Source organism: Notamacropus eugenii, chromosome 5 (assembly GCF_028372415.1).
Source record: "Notamacropus eugenii isolate mMacEug1 chromosome 5, mMacEug1.pri_v2, whole genome shotgun sequence".
Classification (NCBI taxonomy): Eukaryota; Metazoa; Chordata; class Mammalia; order Diprotodontia; family Macropodidae; genus Notamacropus; species Notamacropus eugenii.
The window spans coordinates 122125409-122153101 of NC_092876.1; the positions used below are offsets into that span (position 1 = coordinate 122125409).

The window sequence follows — 27693 nt, forward strand, 5'->3', positions numbered from 1 at the left end:
TGAAAAGTGAATATGTACTCTGAGGTGAGGTTTTATTTTGGGGCTTAGTTTTTGGAAGAAAGTTCATGTGCCAGAGTCTCAGATGAGACTCTGGGAAGACATTTTAAGAAGCTCCCTCCAACCCCTCCTCAGTTTTGAGAACCTAGATGTTGGTGCTTCTCTGTCTGGTAATGATGTATGTATTACCTATGGTCAAAAAATTGGAGCTCTGCTGGTCCTGCTTGTATTTTCTCCATTGGTATGTGAATTTGATTAAAGTGATTGTTGACCCCTCAAAAGTTACTTTTCTTTTACAAAAGCAGATCTAAGAACTTGTACAGCAGACCCTCCTATGTGTACCGGGGTGCTTACTTCTACAGTACCATAAGATATGTTGAATGTGAAGAACACAGATAAGCATGGAAATACTTAAAATAACTGATACAAAATGAAGTAAGAAGGACCAAGGAAATGATACACATAATTAAAGTATAAATAGATAGTGAAAAACTAATAATAACAATGGATGCCATGTAATTATAATGACTAAGATCATTTCTAAAGAGGGAATGTGAAAATGCATCTCACTCTCTTAACACAGGGACTATGGATGTGGAACATCACACTTATTGTCAGACTAAATTAGTAAGTTGGTTCGTTTACTGGATTGTTTTCTCTCTCTCTGTCTCTCACATATACGCATACACATGCATATATACACACATACTTCCTTATTCTTTGTTACAAAGACTATCCCTTTGAGTAGAACAAGGGGGAGGGATGTATATATATATATATATAGTACACACACATGTATGTACACATGTGTGGTATATGCATATTTGCATATATGTATATGTATATGTGCACATATATGAAAATTGAAGTAATTCAATTTTTAAAAATATATTTATAGTACGGGAGAAAATGTCCATAACTTCCATTTCTTGTTCTCATTGGGGAGCTAAAAGTCTAATCCCTTTTCAGCCTAACAAACTTTCAAATATATAAAGACAGAAATTATGTCCTCAGTAAATTTTTTCCTTCATCACTTAAACATTCTTCATTTTTTCAAGTAATTCTTATAAATATCACTCATGGTATCATTAGGTGGAAACTAACAAAGTACAAGCTGCCACATGGACACGTGCTCCTTTCCTTAGATTGTTCATACCTTCCTCAAACAGTGAAAGTGTATGAAATCTTTTGTTTACGCTTATTTTTGAGCATCACATTTTAGGAAAGATAGAGACATATGTTGTCCCCACATATTAGATAATATGTTATCAAATACACTGATAAAGAATGGTACAAGTGAGTAAGGCAATGCTGGATTATATAATTATTTCACATGAGGATTGGTTGATAGAAGTCTTCCCCTTCACCATCACACCAGTGCCATCATGTGCAGAACCTTGACCATTCTTGATGCAAGCTGAAGGCTCTTGAACTATAGAAGAAGAGTTGGCCAAAAGAGTACAGAAAGGAAACAAGCATAAACACATACAATTTGACAGGAACTGTGCCATGTACTTTACAAATATTATCTCATTTAATCCTCAAACACAACCTCGGGAAGAAGGTGATATAAATGTGCTGGGCATATGGGAACCAGAAAACAATTTTGATAAAACATATGATTTTCAAAAAAAAGAGTGCATGATGTTGAAGTACCAAAGATATATAATAGTAATCAGCAAAGAACAGAGGTTTAAGACATCAGAAGGGATATGAGCCAAAATCAAGTGGATTCCTGGTGCAAGTGATGGATTCCAAGCGATGGTGACATGAGTCGGACAGTTTGTATAATTTATTGCACTCAATATTGTGCAAGTGTGTGCATATCCTTATGACTGCCTACATGTGACTGACACCCTAGTTTCCCCTAAATGAGCCACAACTGAATAGTAACCTATACTTCTGCTTGCATTTTTTTTTTTATGGCAACATTTTGTAGCAAACACTTGAATTTTATTTTGTTTCTAACTCTTGATTCCAACTTAGCACCATTCCTAACTGCTCATAAGATCTTTTACTACAGGTCTGGGTTCTCCAACATCTCCATTTCTAAATGCTTAAACTCTGCTAAATTTATCCGATATTAGTCTTCACTTCTTCAGGCTTATGATGCCCACCTTATTTTTTAACACACCAGCTCCCTCCCCTCACCCATGCTTTGTTTATGATATTAACCGATGTTTTATACGGTTCTTTCAAGTTTGCAAAGTGATTTATAAAAATGATTTCCTTTGATTGTCACAGCAATCTTGTGAGTATCTGCCACAGGCATTATTATATCTATTTTATGGATAAGGAAATTAAGGTTCAGAATAATATGTCAGAAGTGGGATTTGAACCCAGATCTTCTGGACTTCTAATCTATCACTTTAATACCACACTGCCCTTCTACCTGTCTCTCCACCAGCCAATGGCTATTGATAAGATGGAGTGCCTTTAGAACCATTAAATAAGCTGAATATCTGCAGTAGAAAGTCTAGACACTCTCAACTGAAAAACTTAAAAGTTGAGTCAACTTGCTAGAAAATTCAACACCCCTGTCAGAAGAGACCAATTTGTGAAGTTTTTTGTCTGAATTCTATTACACTTTCCAATCCCTCAGAGTTCTTTTTCTGCCACATTGTTTGAGTTAGCTAAAATCCACCTCAGTGATGAGACCTAAGAGTTGTCTCACAGATGAATTTCAGTTGTCTTAGAGGAAGGCGTTTGCATTTCTGTGAACCTGGTTAATCATAACTCCTATTTCTGTGACATTTTGAGGCTTATGATTATAGTAGCTAGCATTTTTACAGAGTTTTAATTTTTTTTCAAATCATTATACACATAGCATGTCATTTTATCCTCACAACAACCTTGAAAGTAGGGGTATTTTTATTTCCCATTTCATTGGTGGGGAAACTGAGGCATACAGTGGTTAAATGAAAAACCCAGGATCATACAGCTAATAATTGTCTGAGGTAGAGATTGAACTCAGATCTTTCTGACTCTGGCTCCTGCCCTCTGTCTACCATGTCACATAGCTGGAGTACTAAGAGTTTTCCTTACAGCCACCCCATGAGGGGTATTTAGTGTAAATACCATTACCCTCATTTTATACATGAGAAAACTGAGGCATGGAAGAATTAAGTAATTAACTAATTTGATATAGTTAATAGATAGAGAATCTAGTACTAGAACTGAGGTCTCTAGGTTAATGTTGTTTCTGCTACATCATATAGAAAAAAATGTCAAAAAAGGTCAAAATATCATAGATTTTGACAGGAAGAGATCTTAGAAGCAGTGTCATTCAACCCTTCATATTTGAAAGATAAGAATAATTAAACACAAAAGAGACTAATGACTTCCCCAAGGTAACACAGTGATGTCCAAACTGCTGAATTTCAGCCATCAGATATAGGGAGGATAAAGGACTAAGGACAAGTGCATTCATCTGGGAGTGTTACATGGACTAGTTAAGATGCAACGAAGTCATATTAACTATAGGTCTCATCAGAAGAAAACTAAATGCTAACCCTATGCCCTTCCTCCTTTTTGATTTGAACAAATATTAAAACAATATAGAATCATGTTAAATAGAATCAGGGAAATAATTTTACATTAAAGTTAGAAAAAGTAATGGAAAACATGGAATTTCAGAAATAGAAAGGGTCATAGATGTCCCCTATTCCAATTCTTACACCATGCAAAAGTCCAATCAATAATATGTCCAACCTCTTTTTATACTTCAACACTCCCCTTCTTCCTTAGTTATTACATACCTGTCTAGTTTCTTCTCCTATAGGACCTCTGCTCTAGTGTCCTACAAGTAGGACTTTGGGATCTATCTTGGCACTCTGCTGTTCAGTGGTCCATCCACCTGGTCATGAATTCCTGTTTCTCCTTGAAAACTCCCAGTGACAGCACACTTACTACCTAAAGCATCCCAATGCAACTTTGGAGAGTTTTTTTTTTTCATTTTAAATTTATTTATTTAATTTTTAACATTCATTTTCACAAAATTTTGGGTTCCAAATTTTCTCCCCATTTGTCCCCTCCCCCCACCCCAAAACACAGAGCATTCTAATTGCCCCTATCACCAATCTGCCCTCTCTTCTATCATCCCTTCCTTCCCTTGTCCCCATCTTCTCTTTTGTCCCATAGGGCCAGATAACTTTCTATACCCCTTTACCTGTATTTCTTATATCCTAGTAGCAAGAACAGAACTCGACAGTTGTTCCTAAAACTTTGAGTTCCAACTTCTCTTCATCCCTCCCTCCCCACCCATGCCCTTTGGAAGGCAAGCAATTCAATATAGGCCATATCTCTGTAGTTTTGCAAATGACTTCCATAATAGTCATGTTGTGTTGGACTAACTATATTTCCCTTCATCCTGTCCTGCCCCCCATTGCTTCTGTTCTCTCTTTTGATCCTGTCCCTCCCCAAGAGTATTGACTTCAAATTGCTCCCTCGTCCCATTGCCCTCCCTTCCATCATTCCCCCCCACCCTGCTTATCCCATTCTCCCCTACTTTCCTGTATTGTAAATAGGTTTTCATACCTAAATGAGTGTGCATTTTATTCCTTCCTTTAGTGGAATGTGATGAAAGTGAACTTCATGTTTTTCTCTCACCTCCCCTCTTTTTCCCTCCACTAAAAAGTCTTTTGTTTGCCTCTTTTATGAGAGATAATTTGCCCCATTCCATTTCTCCCTTTCTCCTCCCTATATATTTGTCTCTCACCCTTTAATTTCATTTTTTAAAGATACGATCCCATCCTATTCAATTTACTCTGTGCTCTGTGTGTGTGTGTGTGTAATCCCACCCAGTACCCAGATACTGAAAAGTTTCAAGAGCTACAAATATTGTCTTTCCATGTAGAAATGTAAACAGTTCAACTTTAGTAAGTCCCTTATGACTTCTCTTTGCTGTTTACCTTTTCATGATTCTCTGCATTCTTGTGTTTGAAAGTCAAATTTTCTTTTCAGCTCTGGTCTTTTCATCAAGAATGCTTGAAAGTCCTCGATTTCATTGAAAGACCAATTTTTCCCCTGAAGTCTTATACTCAGTTTTGCTGGGTAGGTGATTCTTGGTTTTAGTCCTAGTTCCTTTGACTTCTGGAAGATCCTATTCCATGCCCTTTGATCCCTTAATGTAGAAGCTGCTAGATCTTGTGTTATCCTGATTGTATTTCCACAATATTTGAATTGTTTCTTTCTAGCTGCTTGAAATATTTTCTCCTTGACCAGGGAACTGTGGAATTTGTTCACAATGTTCCTAGGAGTTTCTCTTTTTGGATCTCTTTCAGGCGGTGTTCTGTGGATTCCTTGAATATTTTTTTGCCCTCTGGTTCTAGAATATCAGGGCAGTTTTCCTTGATAATTTCATGAAAGATGATGTCTAGGCTCTTTTTTTCATCATGGCTTTCAGGTAGTCCCATAATTTTTAAATTGTCTCTCCTGGATCTATTTTCCAGGTCAGTGGTTTTTCCAATGAGATATTTCACATTATCTTCCATTTTTTCATTCTTTTGGTTTTGTTTTGTGATTTCTTGGTTTCTCATAAAGTCATTAGCCTCCATCTGTTCCATTCTAATTTTGAAAGAACTATTTTCTTCAGTGAGCTTTTGAACTTCCTTTTCCATTTGGCTAATTTTGCTTTTGAAGGCATTCTTCTCCTCACTGGCTTTTTGAACCTCTTTTGCCAGTTGAGTTAGCCTATTTTTGAAGGTGTTATTTTCTTCAGCATCTTTTTGGGTCTCCTTTAACAAGATGTTGACCAGCTTTTCATGCTTTTCTTGCATCTCTCTCATTTCTCTTCCCATTTTTCCTCCACCTCTCTAACTTGATTTTCAAAATCCTTTTTGAGTTCTTCCATGGCCTGAGACCATGGAATATTTATTTTAGATGTTTGGGATACAGAAGCCTTGATTTCCATGTCTTTCCCTGATGGTAAGCATTGTTCTTCCTCATCAAAAAGGAAAGGAGGAATTATCTGTTCACCAAGAAAGTAACCTTCTATGGTCTTCTTTTTTCCCCCTTTTCTGGGCATTTTTCCAGCAGTACTTGACTTCTGAGTGTTCTCTCCACACCCACCATGCCTCTAGATCCGCCCAGCCAGCTCTTGGGGTCTGAGATTCAAATGCTGCTCCCCAGCCTCAGGGCTTTCTGCAGGGGCTGGGCTGTGCTGCTGTCAGTGAGAGATTAAGTTAAGGTGCTCAGGTTGGGGCAGGGCCGCCACATGGGGCTCAGTTCCCTCAGGGGGTTTATATGGAGGCCTTCAACAATGGAACTGGCCTCCTGCCTGCTTTGGGAGCCCTTGTATACTGCTGCCTCTGCTGCTGCCTCCCGAGGGGGCCTGAGTCATGGGGACCCCCACTCCCCTCTCAACAAGCCGAAAAGACTCTCCCACCAACCTTTGGCACCTGTGGGTGGAGGGATCCATGCGGCTGCTGGAGATTCTGTCCCTGAAGCCTGCTTGGATCTGCTCCTCTTGGTGCCATGTGGCCAAGGCAGGGCTGAGCTGTGCTCTGGGTCCAGGGAGCGAACAATCTTTCATGTCGGTTTTTCAGGGCTCTCTGGAACAGAAATCTCCTCCACTCCATTGTTCTGTGGCTTCTGCTGCTCCAGAATTTGTTGGGAGTTCTTCTTAACAGATATTTTATGGGCTGTGGGTTCGGAGCTAGCATAAGTGTATCTTTCTACTCCGCCATCTTGGCTCCTCCCCCCCCCCCCCCGAACTTTGGAGAGTTTTAATTACTGGGTATCTTTTTCTTATTTGATTAGTTCCCATGATAAATATAAAACAGTAAACTGACAAAACTGTTTTCAACAGAGAAAATTTCCAGAATTCCCTTTAAACACAGATAGTATCAGGTGTATTTTTTAAATTCAATTCCTTCAATGAACCATTATGGCCATATTCAAGTCTTTTTTCAGCCTTGCTGAGCTATTCCATTCCCCAACTATAGATGAGGTAAATATGCCACAGGGATGCACTGTGGGGTAGGAAATCCATTGATCTTGATGTCATAAGAGTTCAAGTCCCAAATCAAACACTTACCCTCTGTGTGCAGCTAGGCACGTAACTTCACTTCTGTGCTTGAATTTACTTATCCACAAAATGGGGACACTCTCTAAATCATTTAATTTACAGAGGATATGAAATGACACATTCTGCATACTCTAAAACACTGTAAAATTATTCATTGATTTTATCAGTACAGTAGACAGTGAGATTAACTCTTTTCCTGTTATAGAACTCATGCCCTTTTATTGTAATGACAGTGTGAATAATGATGATAATAATAAGGGATGTTTATATAATAGCACTTTAGATTTTTGCAAATTAATTTATATATATTGTTTCATTTGTTCTGATCTCAAAGTACCATTTTGCCGTTCTAAATGAGTGAGGTAGGAGTCTTACCTCAGATCTCTCTGGCTTTACATCTCGTATTTTATCTGCTATACAATGCAATATGTCTCTTTTGAAATCAATTATCAATAATTGCCATCATCAGTACTCTAATGCCATGTCATATTGATGAATAACTTTGTGCCTTCATTCCATTCTAACTGGTAGGTTTTTTGTTGTTTTGTTTTTCCATCTCTTCTTTCATCTAGATATCCTCCTACACAAATATACCTGTACAGATGACTTTTTGAATGTACACCTAGGTCTCTAATACCTAAAAGGAGATAGCATACATCTCTGTTCTCATATTATTATAATGAAGATTAAAATCCAATGCTAAACCCTTGTATTGTGCATGTGTTTATATAAAATATATCTTATTTCTAAATGTTACTTAATACAAATAAAGGTTGCAATACTAGAAAAGGAACAATTTGACAGACTTTTTAGCACTGTGTGCTTTTTCTGTAAATGTCTTAATAAATGGATGCACAAAGGAGGATATATTCTGTTTTGACCTTTGTGGATTTATATTTAAATGGTTCAGCTTTTTGTATATTAAAATAAAACAATTATAAGTTTAACAAGTCATAGCAAGTATGTGGATATTGAGCTGTAGTTTCCTACAATCCTAAAGGAAATAACTTTCTGCTGAAATTAGTTGTACTATTAATCTTTTCATAAAGGATAACACCAGAGTATATCAATCATTATTAATTTTCTATTTCATTGAAAATATAATAGGTATAGTCAAATATTGTAGGCATGGTCTTCAGAAAAAGAAGCCTTTTCCTTTTCAGTTCATCATAAGGATATGTGAGGAGTTTCACAATGTATTTTAAAACTACAGACCTAAGCTTGCTGATCACTTCACTGGAATGCCAGGTAGCTGATCAGCTCCATGAGCCATAGTCCATATTGGTTACAAACATGCTGCTCTATTCTGAGAAACAAATAACACAAATGTACACATTTGTAGTGCTTTCCATCTCAAAGGCATTTCTTTAATTGGGATATTAAGGCACTGTAACTCACCAAGTTAATGATGCCCTTTACATTCAGGAAAATTGAAATGAGGGAGAGATTGAATGACTTGCCAAAGTGATGCCTTGTTAGAACTGATCCCATGTTTCCTGATGGCTACTACCCCATTATGAAGGTTCAGTCCTAGTGATAGAGGGATCACTAGAGAGAGACATTATTTTCCCTGTTGTGTATTTGCTCTTTCTCTGCATTATGTTATTTGCACTGAGTGAACATTTTTTCCCTAGTGTAGGAGAGCATAACACTCACCTGTCTTGGATGTCAGGTTAATTCTTTCCATGGTTGTGTTTTGTTTTGTTTCCTTTTTCCTAGGCTACTCAGCATTTTTCCTGGCCCTGACTTCCAGATTCTGTGAAGGTGGCTGAGGTAAGCAATTTGGGGTCAGACTCTCTATATTTCACAAATACCAATCATCATCTTGGAGGCACACATGAGTCTAAAATCAATGCAACATTCATGGTGCATTAGAACTTTTCTTCCAGTGGTCAGAAAAACAAAATTTGATCATTTCCATGTCAAGTGGAACAGGTGGATGAAGCAAATAACTCCTAATATAAATTTCAGTGGCTTTATTTTGTTTTGGTCAGAAGAGCATAGTGTTGCCTACAGGAGCAGAAAACACATGGATTACCACCTGGGGCCTCCTGTCAGAGGATCAGCTCTTGGTGGTACAGCACCCAGGGCAGAGTCTGCTCCACAGGCTTTTTGCCAGCAGTCTCAGAGATGTACAGGAATGGTTGTTGGTGGTAGTAGAGATTGTGATATTAGGATAAAAAAGGATTCCATCAGGCTTAATGTGACTTGTAATTGTACCCAGGACATTAGTATTTGGATATCCTGGGTTAGCAAGAAAATCTATGGATCTTATTTGGGTAGACACTATGCTTTTGGGTATCAAGTGGGGAGATCAAGTCTACCTCAGAATTTTATGCTTCAGTGAATAACTCTGTGCTCTCTTTGAATATGGACAGAATAAATGCACAGATCAATTAATTAAAAATAAACATATGCATACACATTATACATGTTCACGTTTACATATATGTGAGTGTATGTACACATATATGTGTACATGCACTCACATATATGTATACATATACATGTGTGTGTGTGGAGAGAGAGAGAAGGAGAGAGAGTGGTGTGAAAAGAGAGAGGGAGAGGGAGAGGGAGAGGGAAGGAGAGAGAGAAAGAGAGGAGAAGAGAGGAGAAGAGAAGAGAAGAGAAGAGAAGAGAAGAGAAGAGAAGAGAAGAGAAGAGAAGAGAAGAGAAGAGAAGAGAAGAGAGAGAGAGAATGTGTGACCCCAGTGTAGGAGACCAAAACACTTAGTATTCTTGAATATCAGAATAATTCTTTCTATGGAGCTTTGTTTTGCCTTAACCAGGAGAGCACAAAATACATGGATGATCTTTCTCTCCCTCCCCCCCTCCACATATACGTATGTGCACATGTGTATACATATATACAGGCACATATGCATATGTGTGTGCTCATGCACATGTTTATGTGCACATTTTTGTTTCTATATCCATGCATACATTTATACACATACATCTGTGTGTATATATACATGTATATAAACACATGTGTATACACACATGTATATGCGTACATATACAGGTGCACTCACACACATATATACATACATACTGGAGAGGTAACCCTTAGGAAAGCAGGAAAAGGGGAGTAATTTCAATAAGGTATCCCTTTTTGGAAACTTTTAATCTCTCCCCCATTTCAATTTTCCTGAATTTAAGGGCACTCGTTTAGTAACTTGAAAATTTGTCTGGTACCTAAATGTTTCAATTTAGGAAATGTCAGCATGTATGTATGCATGTATATGTGTGTGTGCATGTTCATATGTATAGCTGTATAGACGTATATCAATCTATCTATTTATCTATCTATATTCATTTTTACTTAGTAAAACACCCAGGATACATATCACATAACAAATTAATATTTCATTAAGATAAAGAACAATTATCTTTACTACCATCACCCCATATGTGTTTATTCAAGCATATTTTACTATGTTTTCTTTTTATATTAAATTTTTTCCCAGTATCCTTCCTCCCACCCTTTCCAAAGAGCTCTCCCATATGACATATAAAATTGTTAAATGGGAAAAAAGAAAGTTAAAAAAGGCTATAGAGAAAAACAATAAAGAAAAGGAACCAGTACGTCGAAAAAGCCTAAAAAAGATGCAGTGTTTCATACCTACAAAAGAGTAAAGGGAGGTGTCTTGTCTTCTCTCTGATTTGGGACCTGCTTGTTTTTTATAATTTCGAGAATTTTTACTTTCATTTATTTTTGTGATTGTTGGTCTTTCCATTTATACTGCTGTAAGCATTGAGAATTTTCTTTTCCTGCCTCTTCTTCATTATGCAACAATTCTTGGTAGTCTTGACATGTTTCTTAATAGCCATTGGATTCATCTATAAGTATCCAATTCTCTTTAAGGGGTTATACCTTATCTGGTCCTCCCAGCACAATGTACTGAATAACACAATTTTTGTGCCTTTTTACTTGAACTTACTTGACAAAATGTGAGCTCTGATTTCTCCATTCCCATGTGGTATTTGGGACTTTCAAGTATTTTAATTAGTAAGGTGATGGAGTGCCATCTAGCTTTTGGGCTGTTAGGCATTAAAAATATTTCAGAAGGTGCAAAAAAAGTATACATGTGTGACCTAGCTTGGGTTCCACCTTGCAGATTAATCATACTCAGCATGAATATTATTATGGGAGCTTACACTCCAAGATGATTTTTAAACCATCCATAACTGTGAACTTGTAAATGGACCTTCTCACTAAGGAATATATATTTTGATAATTTAGGAGACCAGTAGAATAGGGCTTCCTTACAAAGTTCAGGAATTTAATAGGTAGGCAAAAGCATGATACTATAAATATTCATTTAGGCTTCTGCAAATATTGTATTTAAAATGGTAATCAATATATGAGGGACATTATCATACAGTTAAATTACACAATATGATTGGGACTCGTAACATGTAATTCACCATATATGCATGAGTTATTATTACTGGATGTGTGTTTAGTGAAAGCTTTTCTGTATAGTTGTACGACCTTGGACAAATCACTTCCCCCATTCCTTCTGGCCTGCTTCTTCATGGTGTAATAAACAAGGTTTTTATTTTACTTAATGATCTCTGAGTTACTTTCTAGATTTTTACCCTTTTGCTTTCAACTTTCTCAAAAGGTAGACTCTTGGCTTTATTCCCTTTCTTCCTTTCCCCTGCATTGAGATAGAGATTTATATTTCCTTTCTTTTCCCACCACATTTCCCAAGTTTTAAGCAGTCTCTTCCCCATTCTAATCTTTCTACCTTTCTCTCTCTCCCTCTTTCTGCTAGAAAAATCCATATGACCTCACACTGAGATAGGTCAATCCTTAAACTAACTCTTCCATAGCCCTCTTCTCAAGATTGGTGACTGCCTTGGGACCACTATCAAGCTTTATAAAAGTTGTCTCAACTAAAACAAATTTAACTTATTCTACTTGAATTTAGAGGTACAGCCTAGGAGTGAATGAATGATTGAGTGACATGTAAACAAGAGGTTCTCTGAACACATCTTTCATTTAAGTTTTCATTGACAAATGAAAACATTTTCTCTACCTCTCAGTTACCCTGGCTTCTTTCAACACAAGTCAGATTCCACCTTCTTCAATATGCCTTTCCGTATCCACATGACTTAGTGTCTCTTTCCTCTGAGATTACCGACCACGGCTGAGATATTTATCTTATGTGTACCTAGTTATTGACATGTCGTCTCCCTCATAAGAAAGTAGCCTTCTAAGGGAAGTTTTTGTCTTTCTTTATATGTGAAGTTCTAAGCATAATTCATGATTTATACATTGTTTAATAGATGATTTTTGAGAGGCTTAATGACTTTTACACTTAATATGTTTTACACTTAATATGTGTTATACTCTAGAAATACTTATATCAACAACAATCTCTGCACTCAAGCTGCTTATATCTTAGGAAACTGATATCACATACATATGGGAGTGGACTGAGGAAGGGAGGTTTGGATAAGTAGATCACTGGCATGAATAGTCCATAAGATTCTAGATTGAAGCTCCATTTTTGGAAGTAAAGACAGATGGTTTATTTCCCAACAAGGATTCTGGAGGTTCAATCCTGAGCATACTTTTCCAGGGGATATGAAGTATGGTAGTAACAGGGATGATGACAAGATGGATAGGGTGCATCGTGTGTCATGAAGGCAGATCCTCCTGGAGTTTAGAGCTTGTAAAGAGTGGAATGGGCTGCCTTGGGAGGCAATAGACTCTATCTCACTGAAACCCTAAAAGTGAAGATTACCTATTGAGTAAAGGGAATTATCAAACAAATCTCTGACAGGCTTATACTTGGTTCAGTTTGCATTGACTCTCAAGAACTATTTGTTAAATTTTAAGTGTAAGCATTTACACCTTGGAAATTAGCAAATACTAAAATTCACTTTCATTTATAGTTTCATAGATTGCCTAGTTTTAAGAAAATGATTGATGAAACATGAATAATGCACATAAAATTAAAATGGTATTGTATGTACTTTTTTTAGAAAAAATGGAGATCCAGTCATTAACCACTTACCAGAACAGTGCCATAATAAATTGACCTAGGTGATCTCAGAAGTCCTTTCTAACTCAAATTCTGTTGTTAACACCATATAGATTAGAAGGGGGATGTAGAGGTGTGGAAGAAGAATATATCAAGGATTTTCACTGTTATTTCCTTGAAAAGGGAAATTAATATTAATATATTATTACTGTTAGTCTGATATTATAATTGTATAATATATTAATAATGCTCACTAAAGCTCTTTTTTTACAAACTGGAAACGCCATCCTGTCTGACTCTTATCAAAAGCTTTAATAAGGCAAGGAAAGAGAAAAATAATCATGTCCATTAAAAAAAAATATTTTAGACTCATAGAATGTTCAAGCCTGAAAGGACTTGGAATTTAATGTAAGTCTAGCATTTTATAAATGGAAAACATTAGCTACAAGAGGGAAATCAGTTATCTAGTGTCACATAGGAAGTTAGAGACAGAAGCCAGATTCAAGCTTCCTGACTCTAAACAGACCTGTTCTCATTAATAAAGGCCTCTCCCACTAATTTTCATGAACTTTTCTCCTTTTCTTTCTTCTAAAGATTCAGATTTCTACTAGATATCATAGACCCCTTTCATCTAAGATCTCTCTGTCATTCCCTATTTTCTCACAGTATCTCCTTCCCCCCCACACACACACACTTCATGCCTTTTCTTCTACTTCAGGGTATATCTCATCAAGCTTCAATCCTTTCCAACCATTAACTTTGAAACATTCATATATTTACTAAGAAACAGGACAGTATCCCAAACAGCATCTTCCCAATCAAACCCTGTGGGATTCCTTGTTTGTTATTTGAAACATACGAAATACTATTATATTTATCTTTTGGTATTGAATCCAATCATAATATATGTCCCTCTATCTAGATGAGGAAACTGATGCAGACAGAGCTGAAGAGATTTCCGCAGGTTTATATGATGTATATACCACCCGTTTCTCCCTTTCAAGGAAAAATATGCCACCACGTATGTCTTGCATTCAAATATAGAGTCTTTTCTGACTGATACTGAAAAAACTTTGAGCCAATCACTCCTCATTTTTTTTTCATATTTACAGAAAAAGGTGTGGGCAAATTACCTTCAGAGGGAAAAAAGGGATATATTACAAACATGAAAATATATGGTCTTCTCTCTTATCCATCTATGCTTTTCATTTGATTGAATTGAAACTTCAAGAATGATAAATTGTGGCAATAAATTCAAGTTTCTAAAACAAAAAGAAATATTACTTAAATATTTTAATAGCACATTGTAGCTGATGACATAAATGTTTATACCCTATATATGGTATATTGAGAAAAATGCATGGGACTAAAAGGTTTGCTTTTAAGAATACAGATGTTTTAAACATCTGTATAGTTAAATGAGCAACATGATAGAGTAGAAAGTGCTCTAAATTTTCAGTAAAACACCTGGGTTCAATCAAGTCTTGGCTATGCTATTGACTGGTGTGTCTATTTGAGCAAATAATAATATCTAGTATTTATATATCACTTTAAAGTTGAGAAGAACTATAAAAATCTTTTCACTTCATTTTGTCCTCACAATAACTGATAGAGGTAGGTGCTATTAGTATCTCTATCTAGATGAGGAAACTGATACAGTCAGAGCTAAAGAGATTTCTGCAGGTTTACACAATGTATCTGAGGTCAGATTTGTAGCTAGGTCATCCGGACTACATGTCTAGTGCTCTATCCATTACCAAAATCAGTTAAATTGCTCTGTGTCTTGGTTTCCTCATCTGAAAAATGACATGAACTGGATGACCTCTAGGGTCCTTTCCAGCTCAAAATCTGCAGTCATCAAAATTCTGGCTATGGAATCAAAGGATCAGTGTATAAATTTTAAGCATCAGTTTTACTACTTGTATGACTTTGGACCATAACCTTTATGTGCCTCAGTTCTATCATCTATAAAATGAGAGAATTAAACAAAATGATCCCTAGCTTCTTCCAACTTTAATTCCTATTATCCTTCAAAAATTTATTTGATCATTTTTGATTGCAATTGTATCTTTTTCAAGCTATCTCCAGTCCTCTTAAAAAACCAAAAGACAGGTATTTTCGATTACATATCCTAAAAATCTATAATAACTTCACATTTCATTCTCCTAATTTTTTTCTAACATAAGAACCAGTATACAGTTTCTGAATATTTGAGGAAAGATAGGAAAAAAGATAAGGAACACTACTTTGAAGCACAAAATGACTAATAAAGATTAAATTGTTGTTTGGAATAAAGCTACCTTTGGCATTATGAGTATTCAGCTTTCACTTGGGTCTGAACTGCATCATGACCAAAGGGTAGGTACATCCAGCCCTGGACTGAGCAAGTTCTCCTTCTTCTGTCAAGCAGCAAGTAAGAATAGAATCAAATGCTTCAGACCCTCTCTACCTCTTGGGTCAGGAAACAGAATCACAACTCTCACAAGAACAAACTTCCCCAAGTGATTCCTAATTTTAAACAAGTCCAAAACATAGTGAGAATAGATTTTTTTCACACTATTTGATTCACGAAACCAGAAAGTTGGAAATAACATAGAAACGAGATGGGGGAGGGTAGGTGTTAAGAGAATAGTTAAGTTCCAAGGGGAACAAAAAAAAGGCTTAGTTTAGCCTTTGCTGGAGGGTTCAATGACACACTCTAACTGATCAGACTTTAACTTTGTAGATAGTTATGGTCCTTTAGGCTATTTTTCAAAATATAGAGATGATTCCAGAAACCATATCTCTGAGACCTGCATTTTGAAACCTCGCCATCCTCACTTGGTGATGGAAACTTCAATTTCGTGTCATTAACACCTTTTGAAGAATCAGGAGCAATTGTATGGAAGCAAAATATGCATGAAATGATTATCATCTCACTATGATGAGAAAATTTGAAAATCCCTCAAGTTATAGTGCTCTGGGTCTTAGAATCTCAGATTTAGAGTTGAAGGGTCTTTGGAAGCTATTAAGTGCAATTACAATTTAACAAATAAGTAATCAGAACCTTGAAGAAATTAAATGAATTGGCCAGTCACATAGTTGTGAGCGTTTAAGTTGAGATTTGAACCTGGGTCTTGTATATATACACTCACAACAAACCTGTGCCAGAGATAGTGAACAGCTGATTTGGCCCATTTTGCAAACACACAAGAAAAAGTAAAGTTACTTGCCCAAATACAAATATTTAATGGAATCTAGACCTACTAATTTTGAGATTAATTTGATTTGTAGGAGTCATTTGCTCTACCAGTTATATCATGAATACCCATGGATTAAGTACCAATCATGTATAATGGACTGTGTTTGGAAAGGGAAGGAGATAAGCATTTATGTAGTGCCTATTAAGTTCCAGGTCCTGTTCTAAGCACTTTTTTTCTTTTTTATAAAAATCTCATTAGACCCTCACAACAACCCTATAATTGTTGGTCTTAAGTCATTTTCAGTATTAACAGACTCTTTGTGATTCCATTTGGGGTTATCATGATAGAGATAGTGGAGTGGTGTGCCACTTTCTTCTCCAGCTCATTTCATGGATATGAAAATTGAAACAGGGGTAAACGATTGGCTTAGGGTCACACAGCTGGTAAGTGTCTGAGGCCAGAATAGAACTTAAGAAGATGAGTCTTCCTGACAACAAGTCTGGCATTCTATCTACTGAGTTTCTCTAGGTATCAAACCCTGTGTGGTCAGTGCTATAATTATTCCCATTTTACAACTGAGGAAACAGGCAAACAGAAGATAAGTGACTTGACCAGGGTTACACAACTAAGAAATCTCTGAGTCTAAATATGAATTCAGATATTTCTACTCCAGGCATGGAGCTCTATCCACTGTGCTATTTAGCTACCTGCTAAGAACGAAGAATAAAAGACAAAAATGAAAAAATCCTTGCCTTGAAAGAGTTTACATTCTACGAGAATTTGCAGATGAACACAAATGAAATAAATACAAATAGGCACAAATTAAATGAATACAAAACAGAGACTAAAGTTATCAAGGAGAGAGATATTCTAACACTAAGAAAATCTGAGGAATTAAGAAAGAGTAACCAGAAGAGAGAGAGGGGCTTCAGAGGGCTCCATGAAGGCTTCAGAGCTAGTGTATGATTACTACTTAAAGAAAGATATAGAGTTTCCAAGGTAAGCTTTAAGAGGGAATGCTCTCATGCATGGGGAATTATCTGAGTTCAACATTACATTTGCTTAGTTGTGATTCTACTCTGCCTCCATAAATCTCTATAGTCCCTCAACTATGGCATGGCACCTAGTGAACATTGTTGAGTCTGATGGCATACGTATCACATTTTCTTTCATATATACTATATTCCAGACAAACTGTACTGCTAGTTCATCCTCATACATTTCATTTCCATTTCTGTACCCTCAGATAAGTTGTCTTTCAGTGCCTGGAATGTATTTGCTCCTTTTTTTGGTCCTTCAAATCTGTTCTTCACCCCAATCCTCTTAAATTGTCTTTCAGTCATTTGCCTAAGTGTTGTATCCCTCTTAGTCATAACCAGCGGTAAAATATTACCTCCTTGGGAACAGAAAGAATTTCATCTTTTTATTCATAGCCCAAGTACCAAGCACAGTGCTTGGCATATAGAAGGTGCTAATTAGATATTTGTTGAATTAAATAAATATACCTAAACAAGTAGGCACCATTCTAATCTGATGCTCCTGCTGCTGCTTCATCCTCAAAATCTGACCACCATTGTCCAAGCCTGGAAAGAGCTAAACTTCTGCATTCTGTTCTCTGTGAAACAGTTTATCTTCAATTTCACCTTGGTCATCGTCTTTCATGTACCCTAACTCTTCCTTCCCTCTCTGCACCATACATTCAATACATTCACATTTGGATGTCAGAATTATAATCAAATCAACACTACCATTGCTTAAGAAAGAATGTGTTAATGGAATGCTCGTAACTTCCTTCCTTAGCCATAGATATTCTATATGTCTTTTCTCTTAAAAAACAAAAAAAGAAACTAAAAGAAAAAGAGCTCTTTTAAGGTATAGATTACCTCACTTTATTCAGTGACACTGGCCTTCCTACTCTGACTTGTACAAAGTACTCTGTCTCACTTCTCTGGGTGTTTTCGCTGGCAGTCTTCCACGCCTGAAATTTTCTCTCTTTTCTCCTTCTCTGCTTCCTTCAAATCTCAGCTAAATTCTTACTTTCTATCAGAATGTTTTCTTAGTATCTTCCTTCTGATACTACCCACAACTTATTCGGTATATATCTTGTTTATACGGTTTCTTTGGCATGTGCTCTACCCTATTAAAATATGAACTTCTGGAGATCAGGGACTGTTTTTTGTTTTTATTTGTATCCCCATTGTTTAGGAAAGTGCTGGGTATTTAGAAGGCACTTAATGATTGAGTATTGACTGACTGAATGGCTATCATATAGTAATTGCTTAATGACTATGCTTATTCATCTATTTTTTAATAATTATATTTAATAATAGTTTAATGGACACACTACTTATATTACATCATAATCTTTTGAAGGGACAGGGATATTTTAGTTTGGAGAAGAAAATACTTGGAAGGCTATGAAGGTACTGCATGGCCCTTCTTGTTAGGACATTGTGCGGAATATATTTTATAAACAATTAAATAATGATAGGAATGTGGTGAGAATGAAGCCAAGGATTAAACAGTGTTTTGACTTGTGATCTCATTGGCATGAGGAACTCACTGAGAATCAAAGGAGAGGTTCACAAAATTGAGTTTTAAAGAAAACTAATAAAATTAGGTGTTGGTTCTATTAAAAAGCAATAAAATAAAGTATTGGATAATTTGATTATTTGAAAAGAAAGAAGAAAATCAAAAATTGAAGCAATTATTAGGAATAAGGAATTATAAGGAAATATTTGCCCAAATGTATCCCAATAAAATTGATGATTTAAATGATATAAATACATATTTATAAAAATATATAAATTGCTCAGATAAACAAAAAAGGAAATAGAATACCTAAATAACCCTATTTTACCCTTAGAAATTGAAAAAGAACTAAGTGAGGTCCCAGGGGTAGGAGAGACCAGGACCAGATGGCTTTACAAGCAAATTCTACAAAATTTCTTGTATGACACAAATATGGTTTTGTTACCAAAGAGAGCATAGAGGAACCCAACTATAGAGAAATCACTCTAAAGAAGATTGATGCAAAATTTTAAATACAGTGAGTAGATTACAGAAATGTATCGTAATGGTCATACACTAAAACCAGTGTGGGCTTATACCAGAAATATAGCAATATTAGGAACATCATAAGCATAATTGACTGCATCGATAAAAAAATAAATTCAGAAAAAAAACTTTTGAAAAAATACAACTGTTATTACTATTAAGAACACTAAGAACCATAGGAATAAATGGAACTTTTATTAAAATGATTTATAATATTTTTCTAAAACTAAGAGTAAGCATTACTTGTAACGGTGCTAAACTATAAGTCTTTCTAATAAGAAATGTGGTGGAGCATTATCATCATAATTATCCAATATAGTAATATAAATACTAGGGATAGGAATTACACAAGAAAAAAAGTAGATTGAAAGAATAAGCATCAGCCATCTGGAAACAAAACTATTAAAGTTTTGAAAATGATATGATGGTTTACTTAGAAAACCCAAGAACTTAGAGAGCCTTAGGGAACACAAACTAACCAATCAGAAGAAACAATTAGCAACTTCAGCAAATACAACTAAACAACTAATGGAAACAAAGTTTCCATTAGCAAAGTTATGGAATATAAAATAAAACCCCTGAAATCATCAGAATTTTTATGTATTACCAATAAATTTCAGCAGCAAGATATAGAGAAATTCTATTTAAAATTACTGCAGACATTACAAAATATTTGGGAATCTACCTGACAAGGTACACACAGGAAATATATGAACACAACTTCCAAATACTTCTCATAAATAAAGACAGATTCAAATAATTGGAGAAATATTCATTACTCATGGGTAGGCAAACCAATATAAAAATGTGACAATTCTACTTGAATTAATTTGCTTATTCAGTTCTATACCAATAAATCTATACAGCTAGAAAAGATAATAACAAAGTTATCTGGGGGAATAAAAGGTCAAGTGGATCATGGGCAGAGATTTAAAAAAATGTGAAGGAAGGGAGTGTAGCAATATCAGATCTCAAATCATATTATGAAGTTTCATCAAAACAATTCAGTATTGTTTTTATTGTTTAGTTGTTTCTCATTCATGGCTGAATTTTCATGACTTTTTTTTGCCTTTTCTTGGCAAAGATATTGTAGTGATTTTCAATATCCCTCTCCATCTCATTTTCCAAATGAAGAACAAAGACGTAGTAACTTGCCCAAGGTCAAACAGATAGAAAGTGTCTAAGGCTGAATTTGAACTCAGATTTTCCTGAAGTCAAGCCCAGTCATGCCTCCAATTTAGGACTGGTAATAAATAGAATGGTAGAACAACAGAATGGATTAGGTATACAATATACAGAAGCAAATGAGCACAGTAATGTAGTGTTTGATAAACGTAAGGATCCCAGATATTGGGGGCAAGACCTTACCATATGACAAAGACTGCTGGCAAAACTATAAATTAGTCTGGTAAAAACTAGGTATAGACTAACATCTCATAGACCAATAATATATCAAGATAAGCTCAAAATGTGTCTGTTACTTAGGCAGAAATAGTATTATCATAAACAAATTAAGGGAAAATGGAAAAAGTACCTCTCAGATCTATGAATAAGGGAAGAATTTATAACTAGAGACAGTAAAGTAGTTCATTGAAGGTAAAATGGATAATTTTCATTATATAAAACTTAAAAAATTTTTGTACAAAGAACCAAAATTAGAAGAAAAATGGGTAATTGGGGAAAATTATAACAAACTTCTCTGAGAAATATCTCATTTCTCAAATATATAGGGAAATAAGTCAAAATATTAAAGCAGTGAATCATTTCCCAATTGATAAATGATCAGGGTCCCCATTTCATCCTGGGCCATCTCCAGTTTTCTTGATCTATGTCTGGCCACTTGACCCAGATGACTCCAGAGGAGAAAGTGAGGGTGGTAACTTTGAATAATCCTCCCTCACTTAAATCCAATTCACTTGCATGTCATGGCATCACTAGCCCGATGTCATGGTCCTCTTTAAGAATGAATGACAAACAAATTTACAAGAATACAAGTCATTTCCCAATTGATAAATGGTCAGGGAATATGAATAGGCAGTTTTCAGAGGAAGAAATTAAAGTTATCTATAGTCATATGAAAAAAATGCTCTAAATCACTATTGATTGGAAAGTTGAAAAACAAAACAACTCTGAGGTACCACATGACACTTATCAGAGAGGCTAAGATGACAAAACAGGAAGATGATAAATGTTGGAGAAGATATGGGAGAGTTCAAATACTAATTCATTGCTGGTGGAGCTGTGAGCTGATCCAACCATTATGGAGAGCAATTTGGAACTATGTCCAGAGGGCTATAAAAATGTGCAGACCCTTTGACCCAGCAATTTTGCTTCTAGGGCTGTATCCCAAAGAAATCGTAAAAACAGGAAAAGGTCCCACATGTGCAAAAAATATTTATAGCAGCTCTTTTTGTGTTGGCTAAGAACTGGAAACCGAGGGAATGCCCTCTAATTGGTGAATGGCTGAACAAGTTGTGGTATATGAATTTAATGGAAAACTATTGTGCTATAAGAAACGACAAACAGGTAGACTTCAGAAAAACCTGGACTCATGTGAACTGATGCTGAGTGAAATGAGAAGAAGCAGGAGAACATTATATATAGTAACAGCCACAGTGTGTGAGGACTGCTCCTGATAGACTTAGCCCTTCACAGCAATGCAAGGACCTAAAACAGTCCCAGAGGACTCTTCATACAAAATGTCATCCATATCCAGAGAAAGAACTATAAAATCAGAACACAGAATGAAGCAGATTATTTTCTCTTGAGTTATGTTTTGTTTTGGTTTGTTTTTTCTCATGGTTTCTCCTGTTCATTTTAATTCTTCTATACAACATGACTAATATCAAAATGTGCTTAATAAGAATGTATGTGTAGAGCCCATATGAGATTGCATGACATTTCGAGGAGGGAGTGGGGAGAGAAGGGGAGAAAATTTAAAACTTCATGGAAGTGATTGTTGAAAATTGAAAACAATTTAATTAAAAAAAGAATGTGGGATAAACAGCCTCTGTGATATATGATCAAAGAGTACTATAAACAGTCATTTTCTAAAGGAAGAAATCAAAGCTATCAGTAATCACATGCAAAAGTGATCCAAATCATTAACAATTAGAGAAATAAAAATTAAAACTCTGAGGTCCCACTTCAAAACCATCAGATTGGCTAACATGACAAAAAAAGGAAAAAAGGGTTCTTTTGGAAAGAATTAGAGAAAATACTTACACTCACACACAGTTAGTGAAGTTATATATTTGTCTCATTCTAGAGAACTATATGGAAGTATGACAAAAGGGTTATAAAACTGAGCATACCTTTTGACCTAGTGGCAAAAAATTGGAAACTTAGGAATGGCTGAACAAGATATATTATATTATATGAACATGATAAAATGCTATTTTAGAAGAAACTATGAAGAAGATAGTTTCAGAAAAACCTGAAAACCTTGATACGAAGAGAAATGAGAAGAAACAGAACAATGTACACAGACACAGCAATACTATAAAGATAATCAACTGTGAAAGATTTAGTAACTCTGGACAATAAAATGAGCAATCACAACTCCAAAGGACTCATGATGAAAATGATTAGATAGCCAATTGAAACATTTTTTTTCTTTTATCTTTTTTTTTCCTTTTCTTGGAACATGGCTAATGAAGTAACATGTTTCACATGACTTTATATGTAAAATGAGCATCATATTTATTGATTTCACAATGAGTAGGGGAGGGAGGAGGGAAGAAAAGATTTTACAGCTAACATATATATAAATTCATTTTTCTAAAATTACTAGAAAAAGAAAAGAAGACCAGTGAGGCCTGAGGAAGGGATGGAGTATGGAAGGAGGGATAAATATATTTTGAAAGGTATTTTAAGAAAATTCCTCATAATATAGATGGGGACTGACCTAGATTAATTCTATGATTTTATAGCATGTATAGCATATGTTTATTTAAACACACATTATTCATCTTATCTTTATACATGAAGTGCACATAATATTTAAGTAACAACTTGGTATATGTTATCTAATAGAGAGCTGAGAAGTAGGTAATATAAGTACTATTGTAGCCATTTTGCAGGAAGAGAAATCAAAGCTTGATGAAGTGAAATAACTCACCTAAACTCACAACTCATTGAGTCAGGGCAAGAACGAAGATCGTAGAAACCTAGGACCTAGATCTGGATTTTATAATCAGTTCCGGTTCTTTCATTTCATTAATGGCAAAACTGAGCATTTGAGAAGGCAATTGACTTTCCCATGGTCATTTAGGTATATAAAAGATTTGAAGATAGGTCTTCTGGCAGATATGGATTTGAAACCATATCTCCTGATCCTAATTCCATTGCTCTTCCAGCCATACCACTCTGATTCAGATATGTAATCCTGGTTGTGTTTGTCCATCATTTTTGAAGAGGAATAGAGCATCAGGGAAATGATTACATGACTTGCACTTGACTTTGATTTGAATGAGGGAGGGCTGTGCAAGGTCACCAGCCTCATTTTCTCCCCCAGAGTTATCTGCATCCAGTGAAAAGATATTCCTCAGGATGACTGAAGATGACCCAGGATGCAATGGGAGACCCTGGCCTTTTCAGGTACTCACTTAGAATGAGGTAATGTCCATTCAGTGAATAGACCTCTTTAAGAAGTGAGTCAAGGTATGGCCCCTTGGGTGATGGGCATTACCTCAATATAAATGAGTATCTGAAAAGACCTTAACCTAAAAGGGTCAGGGTTTCCCACTGCCTCGTGGGTCATCTCCAGTCATCCTGATGAATATCTTTTCAGTGGATCCAGATGGCTCTTGGGGAGAAAATGAGGTTTATGACCTTGCACAGCCCACGTTCATTCAAATCAAAGTCAACTGCAAGTCCTGTCTTCATTTCCCTGATACCATGTTCCTCTTGGAAAATGAAGGACAAACACAACTTGTGAGTAGATCAAGCTTGCTGAATGGGGATCCACCTAGTTGGATAACTCAGCTTGTCCTCTCCCTCTCCCTCTCCTTCAGGATGGCCAGAAGCTGCCTGCTTAATTTGGGGTTTACTGGCTAGGCTTCCTTCCTTCCTTCTTTCCTTCCTTCCTTCCTTCCTTCCTTCCTTCCTTCCTTCCTTCCTTCCTTCCTTCCTTCCTTCCTTCCTTCCTTCCTTCCTTCCTTCTTTTCTTTCCTTCTGTCTTTCTTCACAAAAATTTAAACCCAGTTCACTCTGAAGTTTATAGATTGGACCACAATATGTCCCTGCCCAAGCTCCACTTAATGGCTGTATTTTGGGTCCTCCTGGCTTACAGAGAATGTCAGTGGTAACTGTTTCTCTTTGGAATAGTAATGTTCAGGGTCTTCCCCTCCCAGTTTGTTAATCCTTGTGACTGCCTGGCCAACTATGGGTATTCCCTTAGAATCAGCTTGAAAGTGGGGATGGGGGTAAAAATTCTGTTAACCTTACTGAGTCTGTGTTAGAAAATAACTTTATAAGCTAGAAAGCAGTAGATGTACATAACTGTTTAGCTGGACTATCGTTAACTGTAAGTCATTTAAACTGGAAAAAGGTAACAAACAAAATTATCAAATGAGTTATAGACTGAGATACTCTGGAATAACAAAAGTTTGAGAAAAATCTGTATATCAGTGTCTCTGTTTTCCTATCCCCTTTTCCATAAAAGTTTAGAGTTGTATAGAAAACTGTTTTATTAGAGTGGAGTTGTATTATTTTCTAAGACCTACTTATATATTCTAGAGAAAATTCCCAAACTAAGCTAAGGGTAAGAAATTCCACAAAATATTCAACTGTGGCCTGGGGGTGAGAAGAGCTCTGACTAAGAAACTCAAACACCATTGAATAAATAATTCTAAGACCTGGATACTGGTTCCTGCTTTACCATTGACCTAGTGTGGGACATGAGGCCAATTATTTACCCTCATTTGTCTTCAATATTGATAAAATAACAAAGATCATAGGATCACAGACCACAGGTTGGAAATGTAGTCTACCTCTTGCATGCTTATATTTTACACTCAAGGAAACTGGAAACTGGCTTCTAAGGAGGTTAAGTGACCCACCCCAGATCAAACAGAGTACAGCTGAGAAGTGGAATTCAAACCCAAGCCCTTGGATTCCAGAACCAAACCTCTTTCTTCTGTACCACTTCACTTCTAAGGTCCCTTCCAGCTTTCACATTCTACCCTTCAAAATTTCTTCCACTTCTGACATTCTGTGATCTGCATCTTAATGTCCTATTTTCTAAGGTTCCTTCTGGCAATAACAGTCTATCTTTGAAGGCCTTTTCAGTTCCAACAATATTATTTGAACGTCCTTTCCAGCTGTGACATTCTATGTCTAAGGTTTCTCTCATCTCTAACATTCTCTTTGAAGATACTCAACACCCTGACACTTTATGCTCTAAGGACCCTTCAGCTCTGAATATCTAAGTTCTAAGGTCTCTTCCAACTCTAACATGCTAGAATTCTGTGATTTATTAGATTTCTTGTCACAGAACTATACATAAGTCACCAAGTCATAGATTGTGCATTGAATGAATGATCTTCCTGATTATTTCAGGGTCTTTTTATTTATGAAGGGTGTATTATTCTGCAACAGGGCTCATATGGTCAGATGATTAAACTATTCAGAAATGTAACCCAAATCATCCCTTGAATGTGTTTTTTTCTAATATCGATGCTCTCTCAAGAAAGTATATTTCCTATCTCTTTGGTGAATTAACTGGCAGATTGTCATGGATACAGACAAGAGAAGGGGATTTGTGTTCCTAAAGAAAAGGCAAGCAATTGTTTTTTTGAAAAGAAGCTTTTTATTCTGTTAGACCCAAGACTGAGGGCAGCTTAGCTCCATTCTGAAATAGTCTGTAAAGCACTGTGCCTCTCAGAAAGAAGGCTAATTAATGGCAATGTTAAGTGGCCAATTCCGAGAATGATTTTTCCCTCAAAGAACTGTTCACCTTTAAGGACAATGGAATCACTCACCCTGGAGGACGTGTTCTTAATTTTATATCCTCCAAATCCTTTGACCCAATCTGTCACCCAAAGCCTGGATTGCTTAGAGAGAAACTAAATAGAAATTGACTATAAGTTAATGAACTTCCTTCTAGCTGTAACATTCTATGATTCTGTAACTGACTATTAGAAATAAAGCAGTGGTTCCAGGTTTCAAATAGTCTAACACTGTGTTTAGGGATGCAATGGCTTCCAAAAGGCTGCTTTTGCCTCCCTAATACATTTTGAAGACCCTTCCTGAGCTCAAATCAACTTAGGAAGAAATTATTAAGTGCCTACTACATGTAAGATATGTACAGCATGATGAAAAAAAAAAGTACTCTGAGGAAAGGCTTAATAATCAATTGCCCTATCTATATCTTCCTTCCCTGATCCCTTACTCATGTTGTCCTTCCTTATTAAAATGGAAGCCACTCATCTATGAGCTCTTCCACACAGAAGGCACTTGCCTCCCCACTGCCTCCAAGTGCATCACCAACTCCTCTCTCTCTCTTAAGAGTATAAACTTGCCAATTCAAAATTCACAATGGATTGCTGCTCCCATTGTCAACAATGGCTCTGGAATGTGCAAAGCTAGCTTTGCAGGACATGATGCCCCTTGGGCTGTCTTTCTTTTCATTGTTGGGGGCCCAGACATGAGGGTGTGATCAGCCTGTGATGTTGTGTATGGGCCAGAAAGAACCTAAGTGGGGGATGAGGCCCAGAGTTATTCTGAAGTACCCCCATTGAACATGGTGTTGTCACCAGCTGGGATGATGTGGAGAAGATTTGGCATCATATTTTCTACAATGAACTCTGTATGATCCTTGAAGAGCACCTCATGCTGCTCACAGAAGACCCCCTGAAACCCAAAGCCAACAGAGAAAAGATGACTCAGATTATGTTTGAGACCTTCAACACCCAAGTCATGTACATTGCCATACAGTCTGTGCTGTCCCTGTATGCCTCTGGTCTTACCACTGGTATTATGATGGACTCTTGTTATGATGTGACCCATACTGTGTCTCTCTATGAAAGTGATACCCTTCCCTATGCCATCCTCCATCTAGATCTGGCTGGTAGTGATCTGACAGACTGCCTCATGAAGATCCTAACAAAGAGAGGGTATAGTTTCACTACCACAGCTGAGAGGAAAATTGTGTGTGACATCAAGAAGAAGCTGTTATGTCACCCTAGACTTTGAGCAGGAAATGACTACTGCTGTATCTAGCTACTTTCTAAAAAAAGAGCTATGAGCTTCCTGATGGTCAGGTTATCACCACTGGCAATGATAGGTTCTGATGCTCAGAAGCTCTCTTCGAGCCATCTTTCTTAGTATGGAATTCTGTGGAATCCACAAAACTTCTTTCAACTCAATCATAAACTGTGATGTTGACAGCTGTAAGGATTTGCCAGAACCATGTGTGTGTTGATCCTTC

At 36.3% G+C, this 27693-nt stretch overlaps 1 pseudogene; it reads left to right on the forward strand.

Moving 5' to 3' along the window:
• The first annotated feature begins 17145 nt into the window (after nt 1–17145).
• On the forward strand, nt 17146–27556 carry LOC140507676 (actin, cytoplasmic 2-like; annotated as a pseudogene).
• Nucleotides 27557–27693: the final 137 nt, after the last annotated feature.